The 14,628-nt window shown below is 44.4% G+C and overlaps 1 protein-coding gene across 14 annotated transcripts in view; it reads left to right on the forward strand.

Annotated features, from left to right (window-relative positions):
• The window catches only part of TRERF1 (transcriptional regulating factor 1), a 210,231-nt gene that overhangs the window by 24,480 nt on the left and 171,123 nt on the right, over positions 1 to 14,628 (forward strand). The gene's annotated exons all lie outside the window — the stretch shown is intronic.

Here is a 14,628-nt window from a genome sequence, read left to right on the forward strand (position 1 = left end):
AAGATGGTGGGTTAATTTGCATACACAGGCGCCGAGTGGCCAGGGGCGGGATGCTTGTGTCATTGCCGTGGCGATGATGCAGGCATTCCGCACCACCCCAGCTGCTCCGGGCTTCTGGGCAGCGTGGGAAGGTGGAAAGGCGGCTCCAGGCCGGAGCAAAGGCGTTGCCAGCAGCCAGGGGAAGGAAGGCCCATTTTTGCATGAATCTTCGTGCATCGGGCCTCTAGTACATATATAAAAGAGCTTATTTCCTATTTGCTAAGCATTTGTTATTATAAGTCCTGAGTAAATTAGGTCTTTGTGCTTGTGTATTAGCTTGATTTGGGCTCATTTGAAATAGTTAAATAAATAAATATTATTGAATCCTCATATATGCAGAACACTAGGCTAAGCATTAGATCCAAGATTGGCAAACTTAATAAAAGTAAATATTTTCAGCTTTGTGGGCCAGTCTGTCCTAAGTACTCAACTCAGCCATTGTATCATAAAAGGAGCTACCGACAATACATAAATGGGTGAGTGCCAATCAAACTGTACTTGTAAAACCAGGCGGTGGGCCGGATTTAGCAGGCAGGCCACCGTTGGTCCACCCTTCGACCTCTTCATTAAAGGTATAGCTATGGCCGAAACCGGTTTGGCTCAGTGGATAGAGTGTCGGCCTGCGGACTGAAAGGTCCCTTGGTTGCGGGCACATCCCCAGTAGGGCGTGTGCAGGAGGCAGCTGATCGATGTTTCTCTCTTATCGATGTTTCTAACTCTCTATCCCTCTCCCTTCCTCTCTGTAAAAAATCAATAAAACGTATTAAAAAAAATAAAAAATAAATAAATAAAGGTACAGCTATGGCCCGGCTGGAGTGGCTCAGTTGGTTGAACGTCGTCCCTTGCACCTAAAGGCTGCCAGTTCGATTCCTGGTCAGGGCACATACCTGGGTTGTGGGTTTGATCCCCAGTCGGGGCACATATGGAGGGCATCCAATCAAAGTTTCTCACATTGATGTTTCTCTCTCTCCCCCTTCCTCTCTCTAAGCACGTCCTCTAGGGAGGATTAAAAAAATAAGATACAGCTATGTCTCACATTGATATTTCTCTCTCTTTTTCTCTGTCTCTTTCTCTCCCTCCCTCCCTTCTACTCTCTCTAAAAGTCAATGGAAAAAATATCCTGGGGTGGGGATTTAAAAAAAATAGATACAGCTCTGAACAAAACAGACAGGATCATGACCCTCACTCAGGGAGCTTTCATTCTTGCTGGGAATAATTCTTTGCTGCTATGAGTAGCATTGCTTTGAAACCAGACTTGTTCTAAGTGCTTGGCAAGTAGCTGTGTGTGGGGGAGCACTGAGAACCTAAGTAACTTTACTGAAGAAAGAGGTTCTAGTGAGCACTCAGTTCTACGGCCGGGGGTGCTGTGTGCACTTACTTCGGCATATAGATACTATTTGTGAGTGGCTGTTTTCCCCACTTAACATATTTTCCCGTGCTTATTTCCATGGTCGGCCTGGATTGCATAATTTTAGTGGCTACATAGTATTTCTTGCTGAGTTAGGGCCTGTCACGTGCCCGAAGTGTCGTTGGTATTTGTTAGGTGTTTGTTTCCAGTTGCAGGAAAAAGCCTTTCAGAGTTGAAAAGGAGCTGGTTTCTGCAGAACCTCCACTGGTAGGAACTGTTGACTTGGGAGAACTCTGGGAGAGCGAGGCCTGGGCGATGTCCTGTGCCAACCGCCTGGGTGACACACAACATCTTGCAGCCAGGGATCTGACAAGGAAGTGGGTTGTCAGTGCAGAAGTTTAAGTGACAAGTTGACCTTTTACTTGAGCACTACTCCCCAAGTGCAGGGAAAGCATTTGTGGGCTGCGGAGCAAAACTTGGGTCTTTGTGGGGGCAAAAGGGGAGGAAAGGCAGAAAGGCAGCCCCATGCCAAGAAGATATCCAATCCCAGGGGACTGGGTTGGTACTGATGTGTGGAAAGGGCATCAGGTTTTGGGGTGAAACTGACCTTGATTTGACTCTGACTCTGCATTTGCCCCTTATTGTGCTGGGATGTACTTCCTTAGACTCTCTGAGCCTCAGTTTTCTTGACTGTAAAATGGGGCTGTCATATTCATTCCATAGACATGTGAATATCAGATGAATAATCTAGGAAGCGTGTACCAACATAGTGCTTGGCATATAGTAAGCACATATTGTAAGTAATAGCTCTTATTATTTGGTGTGAAGTGTGTGGTCCATGTTAGGCTCACAATTCACAATAATGGTTGTTTTACTATTCTTGTTAATTGAGGAGGTACTGCAAATTGCCCTGGACTAAGACTGAACTTGGCTCCGTCCTCTGTGGATCTTTCCCTCCCTTCAGTTCAGGTTTGGAGGTACCACCTCGTCACCTCTACATCCTCCTACCCCTTTTATAACTCAGGTGGGAAGATCAGACCCTGACTCATGAGCCCAGGCTTTTAATGAGATCAGGCTAGAGCCTTATAGTCTCCTTTTTCAGCTATTCACGCATTCATTCGTTCAACACACAGAGGCCCTGCTTCGTGCCTGCTCTACAGCGTGCAGTGGTGACGAAAACAGGGTTGGTGTTCGGCTCTCATTGAATAATCCCACAAATGTTTATAGACTCTGATAAGAGCTGGGAAAGAAGAGTACAGAGCATTAGATTAGGAGAGGACCTCTCTTTTTTTTTAAAATATATTTTATTGATTTTTTACAGAGAGGAAGGGAGAGGGATAGAGAGTCATAAATATTGATGAGAGAGAATCATCGATCAGCTGCCTCCTGCACACCCCCTACTGGGGATGTGCCCGCAACCAAGGTACATGCCCTTGACCGGAATCGAACCTGGGACCTTTCAGTCCGCAGGCCGACGCTCTATCCACTGAGCCAAACTGGTTTCGGCTAGGACCTCTCTTTTTATGAGACACTTAATTCCATTAGTAATCAGGGAATACAAATCACAATGCAACCTCATGAGTGAATCTTACTAATCTGTCTTCTGAATAAATTTTAAAGTCAGCAAAAAGTTCAAGACCCATTGATTAGGGGTACAGAAATATCAATAATAATAAAAGCATAATATGTTAATTAGACTGGACAGCCAAACAGCAGAACGACCATCCAGACGACCTTCCGGATGACCTTCCAGTCAAATCTGAGGCTGCGAGGGCCGAGCCCCTTGTATGAATTTCGTGCACCAGGCCTCTAGTATATAATAAAACCATAAACGGTGGGTGGTGGATGCGTGCAGGCTCCGTCTGTGGGCCTCTCTGAGATGTGTTCGTGAGGATATCCCCAAGTGCAGTGATAGAGATTGGAGCGAGGAGGAGCCAGCTCATGTTTTGAAGGCCTAGTAGACTCTTTTGTTTTTGTTTTGAAAAAAAAATTTTTAACCCAAATTACAGATTGTTATACATCAGATTAGTGACACACTAGGTGCATGTGTGTGCATTTTATTTATTTTTTTATTAACACGAACGCGTATTTTGATGACCACAGATGCAGATAGGATATGGGAAACTGCGGCTGCATCTGATAGCGCTTGTTTCCTGCACATGCAAGGTGGTGCTGGGAGCTCTCAGCTCTGAAGGGCTGTGCCTGCAGCCAGGTGTGAGCGTCCCTGACGCGGGGCCGCTTTCTCATGAAGGGACAGATGTGGCTGGGTGAGGAGGCCCCTCGGTTTGGTTCCAGGCAGAGCTAGTTCAGAGATGAGTAAGGAAGAAGCAGTTTCTGGTGGTAGATTTGGGCTCAGACATACATATCGAAACTCTTCCTCACTTTCGCTCTTCTCGTCGATGGCCTGAGGCATCCTGATCTCTTTTGTGGAAGGACAGAGTGGAGCTGGAGGGAGCACCTTGGCATGAGAGAACCAGAGAGGAGGTGGGATGGGCTGGAAGAAGCCAAGGTGAGTTCCTCTGGGGATGAAGAGTGCACCTGGTGGGAAGGTTCAAAGAGATGCTCGTATCAGGCTGCTTGACCTGAGATGATGTAGAGGCCCCCGAGGAGCAGAGCCCCTGCTAAGTGAGCATGACCCTCCTGGGCAGCAGTGAGAGGAGGAGGGAAGGTTGCAGTGGAAGGAAGGAGGCCAGAGGAGGCAATGCGGACGAAGTGGGATTGGGGAGCCAGATCACGTACGGTGACTGCTTGAGAGAATAGGGAATGCTTCAAACACTCCAGGGTTTAACATGTGGGAGACGGAGCGGGCTGGTCTGTGCGGTTCCAGAAGGAAAAGCTAGGATTGAAAGGTGGAAGAAGCTACAGGGGGAGAGATTTGGTCTTAGAATGAGTCAGTGTTTTTCAAACTGCAATTTGCGATCCATTAGTGGGTCATGCAGTCAATTTAATGATTAAGACCAGAAATTTAAAAAAATGAAATAGAACCCTGGCCAGTGTGGTTCAGTTGGTTGGAGCATTGATTCTGGTCAGGGTGCGTGCGTAAAGCAACCGATCATGTTTCTTTCTCACATTGACATTTCTTTCTCTCTCCCTCTATCTTCCTGTCTCTCTAGAATCAGTGAAGAACATATCCTTGGGTGAGGATTGAGTAAAAAAAAAAGAAAGAAAGAATGATAAGAAATAGAAAGGAAACAATAGAATAGGAAAAAAATCTTGAGAAGATCAGATGTACGGGTCACTATTGTTTCTTAGAAAATATTTGTTCAGTTTTATATATTTACTAGAGGCCCGGTGCATGAAATTTGTGCACGGAGGGGGGGGTGTCCCTCAACCCAGCCTGCACCCTCTCCAATCTGGGACCCCTCGGGGGATGTCTGACTGCCGGTTTAGGTCCGATCCCTGTGGACAGTCGGATATCCCTCTCACAATCCGGGACCGCTGGCTCCTAACCACTCGCCTGCCTGCCTGACTGATTGCCCCTAACCGCTTCTGCCTGCTAGCCTGATCGACCCCTAACCACTCCCCTGCTGGCCTGATTGCCCACAACTGCCCTCCCCTGCCGCGACCTGCCTCCTCCGCTGGGACCCGCCTCCTCCGCTGGGACCCGTCACCAGAGGTGACGGAGATGCCAGGACCCGTCTCCTCCACAGGAGGTGACGGAGATGCCAGAACTGGCCTCCTCCACACTGTGCAGAGCTGCAGGACCCCTAGGCCTCACTGTGCGGAGCAGCCACTGGGCCCTGCCTCCGCTGTGCGTGCAGCCATCTTGTGACAACGTTAGGGCATGATGCATGAGGGCGTGACACCACCTAGGCTATTATTAGTTTAGATACTAGAGGCCCGATGTATGAAATTCGTGTAAGGGGCTCGGCCCTTGCAGCCTCGGTGGCTTGCCTCAGCCCTTGTAGCCCCGGCTTCATCTGGAAGGTTGTTCGGCTGTCCGGTCTAATTAGCATATTACGCTTTTATTGTTATAGGTGGCTATACATTTTATGTACTGAGTCATAATATAAAGTATAACTTCTTTGTAGGGGTAAGGTGGAAAAGTTGGAAAGCTATTTTCACAAGCTACCATTTAATACAACTACTTGCTATTAATTGAGCACTTACACCGGGCTAGGCACTTGGCTGAGTGTTTTATAGACATTTAAATCTCAGCATGACCCTTTCATGCAGGTATTATGGTTCTCATCTTAGAGATGAGGAAGTTCAAGTTCGAAGAGGCTCTGTGACTTTCCCAGGGCCATGGAGCACATAAGAATGCTGTGGAATCGAATCAGTCCAGGTCTCTCACGGCTTTTGCATATGACTACCCTTCACTGCAGGAAGAACCACTGACGGAGCTTCCTGCAAGGGGCTAGACAGTAGCCAGGGTTCACGCAGGGGTGGGTGGCCACCTGTGAGGGACCGTGGAGAGAGTGGTATTGGACGAGAGCATTACTATGGATCCCTGTCGCCCCCTCTGACATTATATGACAAGGCCCAGGCCTCAGCCTGTGTCTCCAAGGTCAGTTCCAACTCTTGGGTTTCTTCGATTCTCAATTGGAATGTGAATTAACCAACAGATAGACTTAGACTTGTTTACAATTGGGATTTTCTTTTAACAAGTTCTGAATTTCTGCAGTGAATGTACATTTTTATATTATGACTTTACAAAGTTATTAAAAATAAAACGTTTTTTGGTTTTCTGTAACGAACACAAATCAGTTTTATAATTTAAAAAGTCATTAGGAAAAGAAAAGTCATTAGAAAGAATATAATACCGCAGTGCAACAATGAATTTTAATTAAGAATTCTAGCTGGCAAATTTGCGAAGTTGGCAGCTGCCTGTTCCTCCTCCTCTGCGGGCTGGGGAGGCTCTGTGTGGACCATGGGAGGCGATGGGTGGACAGGTTCTTCGTGTCCTGCAGCTTCTTATCGGTTGGCTGAACCAGCCCATCCTCCCTGCACAGAGCAGGATGGTGCAGGGCCCTGGCTTGGGGGAGCCCCTGTTCTCTCCTAACTGCAGATGGCAGCTCCCATTGATTCTGTTTAAAGCTGAAAAGGATCTTAGAAGCCATCTTCACTAACCTCTTCATGTTACTAAGTCCTGGAGAGGGGATGTGACTTTGCTTTGCTCGTGGCCCATCTTGTGGAGAGCAGAACTGGACCAACTGTCTAATGGTTTAAGTTATGTTGCTTCCTCCAGAGAAAGGGGGCCCTAGAGACTGATTAAGGTATGGGGGAGATAAAGAACCAAGTGACAAGCTTTCCAATTTCATAGGGAGGGGAGCTCCAAAGTGGAGGTAAGGGGAGTGTGATTTAGTTGAAAGAACCTTGATCTGGGAGTTGAGGGACCTAAGTTCTGCTCTCAGCTTTAAAACTCACTGCGAAATCTTGGGTGAGTCATTTGCCCACGGCCATCGGAAGACAGATTAATTCCTGTTCCTCAGGTATTGCTTAGTCAACTCACCCCCCGCAGAACATGTCCAGAGTTTACTTCCTTGCAGAGCCAATGGCCTATCTTCATGAAGACTAGAACTTTAGGCGACAGGGACAGGAAATGCTTCAGAGTTGGGGTTTCTTTGGGTCTCAATTGGAATGTGATTTGATTAACAGATAGAATTGCATTTGTTTACAATTGAGATTTTCTTTTAACGAGTTCTGGTTTTTCTGCGATGAATGTACACTTATTTTGTAATTTAAAGAAGTATTGGCTGATGGTGGGTGCCAGCTATCAGGAAACGCAAGGCCTGGTTGCTGCATGATCACAGGGCACTCACTATATCTCCTCTTCAACCAACTCTCAGATTCAGGTATTGTGTGTTCTACATCCCCACAGTGTATAGCAGGGCGCGGAGGTTCTGCACATGCTAAACACCTGATTCATTGGCTTAATTGCTGTGTGTGTGTGTGTGTGTGTGTGTGTGTGTGTGTGTGTAGTTTGTGGGTCACCTGGAGGTGTGGTCCAGGTCTACCTTTGAACAGTCTCTTTTTTAAAAAATACATTTTTATTTATTTCAAAGAGGAAAGGAGAGGAAGAGAGTGATAGAGAGAAATAGAAACATCAATGATAAGAGTGAATCATTGATCAGCTGACTCCTGCACACTCCCTGCCCTTGACCAGAATCAAACCCGGGACCCACAGGCCGACCGACGCTCTATCCACGGAGCCAAAATGGCTAGGGCTGACCAGTCCCTTTTGATTGGCCACTGGTCTCATTCTAAGCGGCCCAGGCTTGAAACACAGGCCATCTGATTTCAGAATTGAGCCACGCCCGCCCGGGAGCTCTGTGGTTTGTGATGCAGTTGACTTAAAGGGGGTCTTTTTGTGCCTGAGTAGGTGACCTGAGGGGAGGGGACTCAGCAGAAGTGGGGTCATTGAAATAGAAGTTTCTTCCAGGTGTTGCCCAAGGAGTTGGGGACAGTAAAGAAATTTGCTAGGATTGTGGCAAATCGTGATCCGTTTCCAGAATCTTTTCAGGGGATCACGCAAGAGCTGATAGATTTCTCTTGCATGGCCTATTGCAGATAGGAGAGGTTCTCAGTAGTTAAATGCGTTTCCCTTGACCTGGGATGGGTTGTCATGCAGATGTTAGCCTGACTGGTGGCTTCAGCCAGGAGGAAAGGCAAATGGGATTGTTGTTGGGTTTGTTTTACGCTGTTATCAAGGCTAATAATATGACGCTTTAAGGCTTTATGACTTAATTAGTGGCATCAGCACTTGAAAGGGCTGGCTGAGGGCTGCTGTGAAAGGTTACAGGGAGAGTAATTAGACCGCAGTTGTGAAATGCAGGGTGGTTTACATTTACTAATGGCTCCGAGGAAGCCCGGCCTGTTACTGAGCCCCCATGGCGAAATTTTTTAATAGAAAATGAGTTGGTTGGTTTTGATGCTCTGCTGTAGACAGCCCTCAGCTTTCTCTCTGTCTCTAATTAATGCCCATAAGCTGCTGCCTGGGAGTTCACTAGGGGCCTAGTATCATCTGGTCCTTTGCTACTCAAAGCATGGTCCCTGAATCAGTGGCATCCTGCATCGCCTGGGAGCGTCTTAGATCTGAACGCAGAACCGATCGTTGCAGAATCAGGACCTGCATTTTAAACAAGACGCTCAGGGCATTCGGGTGCGCCTTGACGTTGAGAGGCACCGGGCCAGCACAGATGCCCCCTGAGGTTAGAGATTTGTGCCTCTGTGATTTTTATTGTCCAGTGCACTAAACTGTCTCAACCCTGGTGTTGTGGTAGGATTCCGGCTTGGTGTCTTTAATTAGAACCTGGACTTCTGTGTGTGTGTGTGTGTGTGTGTGTCCATTGTCACTTGTGGCATCAGTTTAGGGTTGTGGTTTACAGCCCTCCCCCACAGCTCACCGAGTTCTTGGTACAGCGAGTCATTTCTTTGAAGGCAAGTCTGGCAACCTAGAATGTGGGGGGGGGGGGATGCTAAAACACCACTTTCTTCCTGTTACTGCCCCGCACAGAGCCCGTGGTGGCTCCCATTGCCGCTGTGTCATGTCCAGGCCTCTTGCTGGGGCTCCCAGGGCCCTCAGGGTCTGGGATTATCTACCCCCTTCCCTGTCCAGGCAGCATCCTACGCCGTATACCATCAGCTCACTGGGCTGATCCTCATCTGGCCTGGCTTTGGGTCACTTGCTTGAAGTGTCTTCCCATTGCTTTCTGGTCACCCAGAGATTTCTCTGTCCTCTGCACTCTTGGTTTGCTCTGCTCCGCTATTTTGTACCTAGTCATTCTGGACCTTGTTGGCACTTGGGGGCAGGTCTTCACCCATCACCCTTTTAGAGGGCAGGTGCCCCAGGCATCTGGCCGGTGCTGGTGATGAAAGCCTGTGGGTTCCTTGCTAATGTGTCTCCATCAGGAGGCCGAGCATTTGGTGTGAGTGAAGTGAGGCGGGCTGCTGACCCCAGAACGGGGTAGGGTTGGTGAGGGCTCCGAAAAGAAGCTCAGAGGAGTTGGAATGGACTCCACTAAGGGAGGCAGAGGGAGTTGGGCCTTTTGTGCACAGTCTTTACCCGATGGGACTGGAGGGAGAGGAGGAGCACCAGTGTGTTTGTGGTTTATTGCAAACATACCCATTCTCTTTGTACGTGACCTTGGTGGTGAGAAAAGATGAGGCCCTCAGGAGGAGTGGGGAGGACGGGTGCAGAGATTAGGAAACAGGCCACTTGGGGTGGAGGCTATCTTTTTCTAAGTTTAGAAATAGTTTATATAACATGAGAGTACTTGTCTTTTAAAAATTAAAAAATAAAAACAACTGACACCAGAATAGAATAAAATGTAAACGGACCAATTACTATAGAAGAAATTGAGAAAGTTCCTAAAGAACTGCTCCTTAAAGTAATTGTAGGACCAGATGTTTTCACAGGCAAATCTTTTCAAATAGTGAAGGTACAGGTGATTCTAATGCCATTTAAGGTTTTCTAAGGCAAAGAAAGAAGAAACACTTAAATTCTTTTTACGAAGTTAACATAACGAAACGTGACTAAAGAGCAGTATGTGTACACACAAAACTACCAAGTGGTCTCAGTTTTGAGTATCGATGCCAAGCCCTAATAATGTAATTAGACAAAATAGAATCTCGCAGCCCATTGAAAGAAGTCCATGGCTGGCTGGGTTCCAGAACAGGAACGCAAAGATAGGTTCCCCTTAGGATTTCTATTAATAAGATTCACCGTGTTAAACGATCTAAGCAGAAAACAAGATGGTGAAAACATTTATGAAAAATTAAAATGCAACCGTTTCTAATAAAAACTCCTAATGTAGGAATAATTAGATACCTCCTCCTCGTGAGAAAATACAGCTTTGTCAAGCTAGTACCAAATTTTGCTTAGCATTGAAATGGTGACTACTAGATGCATTCCCATTAAAATAATAATTAAGCATCATGATTATATAACCTCGTTGTGGAGGGAAAAACTGGTATAATTAGATAAGAGAAAGACACAAGAGGTATAAAAAGTAGGAAAAGGCAAAACTAAATGACAACGAGAGAATTCAGTAAGGTAGTTTGGTCCATACATAATGCACAAAAATCAGTAGTAGCTCTCCCATGTAAACAATATCCAACTAGAAAGCACAATGGAAGAAAATATTTCATTTATGTAAGCAACCAAAGAGGCAAAATAATCTAGTTATAAGCTTCATAAATATAAAAATAAGAAATATTTTATAAAGTATAAAATATTAATAAATAATAAAAACATTTATATGTAACTTCAGTGCTACAACGGGGCATAAAAGAATTAAACAGAAAGATAATATAACTGGCTAGAAAGAGTTAGTGTTATAAAAATACCACTTTTTACATGTAAAATATGATCCCATTAAAATTAGCAATAGGGTTATTTTGGTAGTAGAACAGCTGATTCTAGACAAATGGCCTGGCTTGGCTCATGCTGCAGACTTTCCTAGAGTCTCAAAATTTCACAAACCCCAAACAAGCAGCATCTGGACTTGGCGTGCCCCACACCTCTTGCTAAGCAGCTCCAAACCTGACATTAGTGGCAGCCAACCTTGGTTTGCAGCTTAGCTTCTCCCAGGTACCTCCAAGCCCAGCACAAATGTCAACCATCTGCAGATCACTCTGTAGCTCATATCAGGTGGCTTTGGGTAGAGCAAAGGCCAGGGTTGACTTTGGCCTGCATCAGAGCTCTTCCCAAGAGGTCCCAAAACCAACATAGCTGGTGGCCTGTTTCAGAGTACCACCCAATCACCACGATAAATGAAACATCCAAAGGGCAGACTCAAAAAAAAAAAAAAAAAAAAAGAACACAAAACAAACAAACAAAAAAAGGCAGACTCAGAGACACCAGAGTCCCATTACAATAAATTCTACTTTGTGGGGTCAGTCCGATAACTCTTTCACTATAGTCATGGCCAGTCCTCAGAGCCAGTCAGTTTGAGGGCCAATCTCTCCCTTTGGCATGCCAATGGCAGTCAAGGCTCAGCTACAGTAGGGGGGCACATACAAGGAACACAGAGCACTGGCTCAGGTGATCAGGGAGACTGCGCCACATGTCCCCAATGGACACCTACTACATAAAGCCACTCCACCAAGACTGGGAATGTAGCAGCTCTACCTAATACATAGGAACAAACACAGGGTGCCAAAATGAGGAGACAAAGAAACATGTCTCAAATGAAAGAATAGGACAAAGCTCCAGAAAAAGAAATAAACAAAATGGAGATAAGCAATCTACCAGAGTTCAAAACACTGGTTATAAGGATGCTCAATGAGCTCAGAACTTAAACAGATAAATAAAAATATAAAAACAGAGATACAAAACATAAACAAGAGCCAGTAAGAAAGTAGGAATACAGTAACTGATGTGAAGAACACATTGGAAGGAATCAATATTAGATTAAATGAAACAGAGGATCAAATCAGTGATTTGGAAGACAAGGTAGCAGAAAACACCCTATCAGAATAGCCAAAAGAAAAAAGAAACCAAAAAAATGAAAATAGTTTAAGGGGCCTTTTGGACAACATCAAGTGTACCAACATTCACATCATAGGGGCACCAGAAGGAGAAGAGAGAGAGCAAGGAATTGAAAATCTATTTGAAGTAATAATTTCTTTCCCTAACCTGGTGAAGGAAATAAACATATAAGTCCAGGAAGCACAGAGAGTCCCAAACACTATGAACCCAGAGGGCCACACTAAGACACGTCACAATTAAAATGCCAAAAATTAAAGACAAAGAGAGAATCTTAAGAGCACCAAGAGAAAAGCAATTACCTACAAGGGAGCTCCCCTAAGACTGTCAGCTGATTTCTCAACAGCAACAGCAGGCCAGAAGGAATTGGCAAGAAATATTCAAAGTGATGAAAAGTAAGGACCTACAACCAAGATTACCCAGCAAAGCTATCATTTAGTACTGAAGGACAGATAAAGAGTTTTCCACATAAGAAAAAGCTAAAGGAGTTCATCACCATTAAACCACTATTACAAGAACCCTGGCTGGTTTGGCTCAGTGGTTAGATTGTCGGCCTGTGGACCAAAGGATCTGAGATCCGATTCCCAGTCAAGGGCATGTACCTTGGTTGCAGGTGCCCCAGCCCTGGTTGGGGTGTGTGTGGAAGGCAACCAATTGATGTGTCTCTCTCACATCAATGTTTCTCTTTCTCTCTTCCTCCACTCTCTCTAAAAATAATAAATGGAAAAAATATTCTCAGGTGAGGATTAAAAACAAAACAAAACAAAATAACAGTATTATAAGAAATGTTAAAGGGACTTATTTAAGAAGAAAACACGATAAAATATATGAATAATAAAATGGCAATAACTACTTATCAATAGTTTCTTTAAATGTAAACGGATTAGTCTGACCATGTGACTCAGTGGTTGAGCATCGACCCATGAACCAGGAGGTAACAGTTTGATTCCTGGTCAGGGCACATGTCCAGGTCATGGGCTTAATCCCCAGTTCAGGAGGCAGCCAATCAATGATTCTCTCTCATCGGTGTTTCTATCTCTCTCTCCTTCTCCCTTCCTCTCTCTGAAATCAATAAAAACATTTTTTAAAATATATTTTTATTGATTACAGAGAGGAAGGGAGAGGGAGAGAGAGATAGAAACCTCAATGACAAGAGAATCATTGATCGGCTGCCTCCTGCACACCCCACACTGAGGATCGAGCCTGCAACCCGGGCATGTGCCTTGACCGGGAATCGAACCGTGATCTCCTGGTTCACAGGTTGATGTTCAACCACTGAGCCACACCAGCTATGCTATAAAAACATATTTTAAAAAAAATGTAAATAGATTAAATGCTCCAATCAAAAGACTTTGAGTTGCTGACTGGATAAGAAAGAAAGACATACAGTGAAAATAGATAGAAAGACATACAGTGAAAATAAAGAGATGAAAAAAAGTTATTTCACAAAAATGAAAAAAAAAAAAAGCTGGTGTAGCAATACTTATTCCAGATGGAATAGGATTTAAAACAAAGGCTATAATAGGAGACAAAGAAGGACCCAGCAGTTCCACTTCTTGGTATTTATCCAAAGAAACTCAAAACACTAACTTGAAAAGACATATGCATTTATATGTTCAATGCAGCATTATTATTATTTTTAAATACATTTTATTGATTTCAGAGAGAAAGGAAGAGAGAGAGAAATATCAATGATGATCACTGATTGGCTGCCTTCTGCACTCCCCGCACTGGGGATCAAGCCCGAAACCTGGGCATGTGCCCTTGACCAGAGTGGAACCTGGGACCCTTCAGTCCTCAGGCCGACGCTCTATCCACTGAACCCAAGTGGCCAGGGCTGCAGCATTATTTATAGCCAAGATATCGAAGCAAGCTAAGTGTCCAATAGACAAATGGACAAAGAAGAAGTGGTGCATATAATACAATGGAATATTACTGAGTTATAGAAGAGAATGAAATCTTGTCACCTGTAACATGGATGGACCTAGAGCGTATTATGCTAAGTGAAATCAGTCAGACAAAGACAAATGCCATATGATTTTACTTTTATGTGGAATCTAGAAAACAAAATAAATGAACAAACAAACTCATAGATACAGAGAACATTTTGATGGTTGCCAGATGGGAGGGGGCTTGGATGGATGGGTGAAAAGGGGGGAAGGGGTTAAAATGTGCAAATTGCCATTATAAAAACAGTCACAGGGATGTAAAGTACAGCAAAGGGAATATAGTCAATAATATTGTAGTAACTATGTATGCTGTCAGAAGGGTACTAAACTTGTTGGGGCGATCACTTTGTTAGTTAGACAAATGTCTAATCACTATGTTGTATACTTCAAACTAATATAGTGTATGTCAACTCTAATTGAAAAAACAAATTTTTTAAAAAGCTCATTCTAAGTTTATAGCATGCATGAAAATGTGAAAAAGAAACAGGAGGGTCTAGCTCTAACAGATATTAAGTACTTTAAGAGCTATAATAATTAAAATAATTTGGTACTAAATACAAGTGATGGGACAGAATAGAGAGCCCCACAATAAATAGGGGTGTGTGTGTGTAATTTGTGAAAAATTTATGGGGAAAGATAGATAGATAGCTGCCTGGGAGAGGGGGCATGTGCAGACAGTAGGAGCCCTACTTTGTGCCTTAGATAAGAATAAGTACCAAAGATAGATCAAAGATTTAAATAAAGAATGAACGTATGAAAGTGAATTTTTCTATAGTATTGGAGTAGAGAGACCTTCCTAAGTTTGACAGAAATTCCAAAAAACATAAAATAAAAGATTGATAAACTTGATAACATAAAAGGGA

This window comes from Cnephaeus nilssonii (assembly GCF_951640355.1).
Source record: "Cnephaeus nilssonii genome assembly, chromosome: 9".
NCBI lineage: Eukaryota > Metazoa > Chordata > Mammalia > Chiroptera > Vespertilionidae > Cnephaeus > Cnephaeus nilssonii.